At 47.8% G+C, this 6,000-nt stretch overlaps 1 protein-coding gene across 3 annotated transcripts in view; it reads left to right on the plus strand.

Moving 5' to 3' along the window:
* c9 (complement component 9) overlaps window positions 1-6,000 on the plus strand; it is a 132,857-nt gene that overhangs the window by 122,710 nt on the left and 4,147 nt on the right. The window contains exon 12 of one of the 3 annotated variants that reach the window (XM_072515615.1): window positions 5,628-6,000. This exon is cut by the window's right edge and continues 3,185 nt beyond it. The exons of the other annotated variants lie outside the window; for them this stretch is intronic. The gene's annotated coding sequence lies outside the window, so the exon portion shown is untranslated. The remainder of the gene's footprint in view (window positions 1-5,627) is intronic. 3 annotated transcript variants of the gene reach the window in all.

Here is a 6,000-nt window from a genome sequence, read left to right on the forward strand (position 1 = left end):
GGACCCCCCCATCCCCCTCCCCGGCACGGACCCCGTCCCCCCATTCTCCTGCCCGGCACGGACTCCCTCCCCGGCACGGACCCCCTCCCCAGCACGGACCCCATCCTCCTCCCCGGCACGGACCCCATCCTCCTCCCCAGCACGGACCCCCCATCTTCCCTCCCCGGCACAGACCCCATCCTCCTCCCCGGCACGGACCCCATCCTCCTCCCCGGCACGGACCCCCCCTCCTGGCACTCCCCCGGAGCCCAGCCCACTCTAACCACCCCCCCTGCCGCACACACACACACACAACCCTACACACACCTCTCCCCACACATTCAGACTGCGGCCACTCCATCGCCTGCCCAGCGGCCAACCCCCCAGGCCGTCACTCACCTCCACGCTGGTCGGCGTGAACCTGGAGCACCGGGTCACGCCGATGAAAAGGAGGTTTGATCACGTCGACGGGACTTCGGCCCATCCGGACGGGAGAATATCGGCAGGCCCAAAATCGGCTGCCTTGCGCCCACCCGTGCCATTCTCCGACGTCTGCGGCGCCATTAACGCCCCGCCGACTTTTCTCCCTTCGGAGACTTCGGCGGGTGGCGGGGGCGGAATTCACGGCGGCCAACGGCCATCCTCAGACCCGCTGGGGGGTCGGAGAATGACGCCCACTATATCTACACGATCCCATTATCCACTTTGCTTGTTAAATGTTCAAAAAACCCCAGAAAATTAGTCAAACACGATTTACCCTTCAGTAAACCATGCTGACTCTGGATTGCATTTTGACTTTGCAAATATCTTGTCATTACTCCCTTAATAATGGATTCCAACAGTTTCCCAATGCCCGATGTTAAACTAACTGGGCTATAGTTTCCCACTTTCTGCCCTCCTCCCTTTTTTCAAACAGAGGTGTTGCATTAGCCTTTTTCCCAATCCACTGGGAGCTTTCCAGAATCCAGGGAATTTTGGAATATTCTAATCAATGCATCCACTTTCTATGTGGTCACTTCCTCTGAAATCCAGGGATGTCAGCGTTCGGATGTGTAAAGCGAGGGTGAGTGAAGTGAGGTGCATGCTGATTGCTCACGACATTGACTGTGAGAGACGTGCGCTACCTCTGCGTCCAATGAAGTGTGAGCACGTTCTCTAACTCGCTGTGAAATATTGAGTCTGTATTAAACATATTTAATCTGATTCAAGGGTCACGGCTAGTCAACGAGACCAATTTCAATCTCAAGGTCCCCTGAGATGAAGGTGAGCTACTCATGTGGCCCACTCGCTTAATTCTGTTTTAGACCATAAGACCATAAGACATAGGAGCAGAATTCGGCCACTCGGCCCATCGAGTCTGCTCCGCCATTCAATCATGGCTGATTTTTTCTCATCCCCATTCTCCTGCCTTCTCCCCATAACCCCTGATCCCCTTATTAATCAAGAACCTATCGATCTCTGTCTTAAAGACACTCAGTGATTTGGCCTCCACAGCCTTCTGCGGCAAAGAGTTCCACAGATTCACCACCCTCTGGCTGAAGAAATTCCTCCTCATCTCTGTTTTAAAGGATCGTCCCTTTAGTCTGAGATGGTGTCCTCTGGTTCTAGTTTTTCCAACAAGTGGAAACATCCTCTCCACGTCCACTCTATCCAGGCCTCGCAGTATCCTGTAAGTTTCAATAAGATCCCCCCTCATCTTTCTAAACTCCAACGAGTACAGACCCAAAGTCCTCAACCGTTCCTCATACGACAAGCTCTTCATTCCAGGGATCATTCTTGTGAACCTCCTCTGGACACTTTCCTGAGATACGGGGCCCAAAACTGCTCACAATACTCCAAATGGGGTCTGACCAGAGCCTTATACAGCCTCAGAAGCACATCCCTGGTCTTGTATTCTAGCCCTCTTGACATGAATGCTAACATTGCATTTGCCTTCCTAACTGCCGACTGAACCTGCACATTAACCTTAAGAGAATCGTGAACAAGGACTCCCAAGTCCCTTTGTGCTTCTGATTTCCTAAGCGTTTCCCCATTTAGAAAATAGTCTATGCCTACATTTCTCCTTCCAAAGTGCATAACCTCACACTTTTACACATTGTATTCCACCTGCCACTTCAGTGCCCACTCTCCTAGCCTGTCCAAATCCTTCTGCAGCCCCCTTGCTTCCTCAATACTACCTGTCCCTCTACAGATCTTTGTATCATCTGCAAACGTAGCAACAGTGCCTTCAGTTCCTTCTTCCAGATCATTAATGTATATTGTGAAAAGTTGTGGTCCCAGCACCGACCCCTGAGGCACACCACTGGTCTCCGGCTGCCATCCTGAAAAAGACTCATTTATCCCCACTCTCTGCCTTCTGCCAGTCAGCCAATCCTCTATCCATGCCAGGATCTTACCCTTAACACCATGGTCTCTTAACTTATTGAACAGTCTCCTATGCGGCATCTTGTCAAAGGCCTTCTGGGAATCTAAATAAATCACGTCCACTGGTTCTCCTTTGTCTAACTTCCTTGTTACTTCCTCAAAGAACTCTAACAGATTTGTCAGACATGACCTCCCCTTGACGAAGCCGTGCTGACTCAGTCCTATTTTACCACCCACTTCCAAGTACTCCGCGACCTCATCTTTAATAACGGATTCTAAAATCTTACCAATGACCGAAGTCAGGCTAACCGGCCTATAATTTCCCGTCTTCTGCCTCCCTCCCTTCTTAAACAGCGGTGTTACATTAGCTACCTTACAGTCCTCTGGGACCCTTCCTGCCTCCAGTGATTCCTGAAAGATCATCACTAATGCCTCCACAATTTCCTCAGCTATCTCTTTTAGGACCCTGGGGTGTAGTCCATCCGGTCCAGGTGGTTTATCCACCTTCAGACCTTTCAGTTTCCCCAGAACCTTCTCCTTAGTGATGGTCACTGCACTCACCTCAGCCCCCTGGTTCTCCTGGAGCTCTGACATCCCACTGGTGTCTTCCACCGTGAAGACTGATGCAAAGTAACTATTCAGTTCCTCTGCCATTTCTTTGTTTCCTATTATTACTTCTCCAGCCACATTTCCCAGTGGTCCAATGTCTATTTTTGCCTCTCTCTTATCTTTTATATATTGAAAAAAACTCTTCCTATCTTCCTTTATATTACTAGCTAGCTTGCACTTGTACTTCATCTCCTCTCCCCCTTATTGCTTTTTTAGTTGTCCTCTGCTCGCTTTTAAATGATTCCCAATCCTCTGGCTTCCCACTTATCCTCGCCACTTTGTATGCTTTTTCTCTTGCTTTTATACTGTCCTTGACTTCCCTCGTCAGCCATGGGTGCCTCGTCCTCCCCTTAGCATGTTTCCTCCTCCTTGGGATGAATTTCTGTTGTGCCTCCCGAATAACCTACAAAAACTCCTGCACAGGGCTGGCTTTGAAAGCAGACCAAGGCAGGCCAGCAGCACGGTTCAATTCCCGTAACAGCCTCCCCGAACAGGCACCGGAATGTGGCGACTAGGGGCTTTTCACAGTAACTTCATTTGAAGTCTACTTGTGACAATAAGCGATTTTCATTTTCATTTCATTACTGTTCCACTGTCGTCCCTGCTAGGTTCCTTTACCAATCGACTCTGGTCAGCTCCTCCCTCATAAGACCATAGACCACAAAACATAGGAGCAGAATTAGGCCACTCGGCCCATCGAGTCTGCTCCGCCATTCAATCATGGCTGATATTTTCTCATCCTCATTCTCCTGCCTTCTCCCCATAACCCCTGATCCCCTTTTAATCAAGAACCTCTCTATCTCTGTCTTAAAGACACTCTGTGAATTGGTCTCCACAGCCTTCTGCGGCAAAGAGTTCCACAGATTCACCACCCTCTGGCTGAAGAAATTCCTCCTCATCCCTGTTTTAAACGATCGTCCCTTTAGTCCGAGATGGTGTCCTCTGGTTCTAGTTTTTCCTACAAGTGGAAACATCCTCTCCACTTCCACTCTATCCAGGCCTCGCAGTATCCTGTAAGTTTCAATAAGATCCCCCCTCATCCTTCTAAACTCCAACGAGTACAGACCCAGAGTCCTCAAACGTTCCTCATACGACAGGTTCTTCATTCCAGGGATCATTCTTGTGAACTTCCTCTGGACCCTTTCCAAGGCCAGCACATCCTTCCTTGGATACGGGCCCAAAACTGCACACAATATTCCAAATGGGGTCTGACCAGAGCCTTATAAAGCCTCAGAAATACGTTCCTGGTCTTGTATTCTAGTCCTCTTGACATGAATGCTAACATTGCATTTGCCTTCCTAACTGCTGACTGAACCTGCACGTTAACCTTAAGAGAATCGTGAACAAGGATTTTCAAGTTTTTTTGTGCTTCTGCTTTCCGAAGCATTTCCCCATCTACAAAATAAATGTCTTTGTAGTTAGCCTTATTTAATTGTAATACCATTACATCTGATTGCAGCTTCTCCCTCTCAAACTGCAGGGTAAATTCTATCATATTGTGGTCACTGCTCCCCAAGGGTTCCTTCACCTTAAGTTCTCTAAACAAGTCTACCTCATTACACATCACCAAATCCAGAATTGCATGTTCCCTAGTCGGCTCTGTCACAAACTGCTCCAAAAAAACATCTCTTAGACATTCCACAAATTCCTTTTCTTGGGATCCACGACCAGCCTGATTTTCCCAGTCCACCTGCATATTGAAGTCCCCATGATTATTGTAATGTTGCCTTTTTTACATGCCTTTTCTATCTCCTGATTAATTTTCTGCCCCACATCCTGACCACTGCGAGGGGGCCTGTACATAACTCCCATCAGGGTCTTTTTACCTTTGTGATTCCTCAACTCTACCCACAGAGATTCTGTGCCTTCTGATCCTATATCGCTCCTTGCTATCGATTTAACTTCAGTCCTTACTAACAATGCAACCCCGCCCCCTTTGCCCATCTGCCTGTCCTTTCGATAGGACACATATCCTTGGATATTTAGATCCCAGCCCTGATCCCCTTGCAGCCACGTCTCTGTGATGCCCACAACATCGTACCGGCCAATTTCAATGTGCGCAACGAGCTCATTTTCCTCTCTCATTCACTTTCACTTTTCTCTTGTTCTCTGTTTCTCTCTCCCTTCCCCCTACTCCACTCTCTCTCTCTTTCTAACTGTATCTAGTGGTTCAGTCTTGGGATGAAGGCATTGTTGAAATTCATTGTCTGTCTTCAGTTGGCCAATGATGGTCTGTGTTTCTGCTCTCACTTTCTCTCCTCTCGTAAGGGTCCTTGCTGTTGATTCCTTTTTTATCCCCTATGTCTTTACTTTTGCAGTTATAGTTTTGATCCACGGATGCTTAATGGACATTGTTATTATAAAGTATCCTTAAGTCGAGCAGAGGAATTCAAAAGTTACAAAAGAGTTCATTATGCTAGCCTTCAGATGGCAGAATTCAGACTTAGTGAGATAGATGGAAGGGATTTGGTTCAACTGGTTAGCTGGTGGCCAATGAATTGGCAAAAGGCCGGATCCTGCCCGGTAACAGTCGGTGATTGAAACCTTCCCAAGTGGGATGATTTTCAGAGAACCGGGAGAATCATTTGGAGACCTGGGCGCTTGGAGTAAAGGATCTGCTCTCTCTTTCTCCCTTTTTGTTCTCCACAAAAACTGCTGTGTTTCTGAAACTGCAGAGACCTGAATGAGTTGACAGTGAAAACCGTGACAGACTGGAAACAGAAATCTTGAACTGAAAGCCGAGGTTCAAAGACGAAATGCAGCATAGCTGTGCACAGAATCTGCATGAATGTACAGTGCAAACCTTGAAGAGAAGGACGCTGCCACAACACTACCAACTGAAACAAAGACTATTGTCACTTTTACTTAATATTTTACCCTCCTCTTCTCCCCTCTGTGTTTGTCTGTCGTGTGTGTATGTATGTGTGTGTATGTATGTATGTGTGTGTGTATGTATGTCTATGTGTGTGTGTGTATGTGTGTGTGCGTGTGTATGTATGTGTGTGTATGAATGTCTGTGTGTGTGTGCATTTGTATGTGTGTGTGTGT

The sequence above is a fragment of the Scyliorhinus torazame genome, chromosome 9 (genome assembly GCF_047496885.1).
Source record: "Scyliorhinus torazame isolate Kashiwa2021f chromosome 9, sScyTor2.1, whole genome shotgun sequence".
Classification (NCBI taxonomy): Eukaryota; Metazoa; Chordata; class Chondrichthyes; order Carcharhiniformes; family Scyliorhinidae; genus Scyliorhinus; species Scyliorhinus torazame.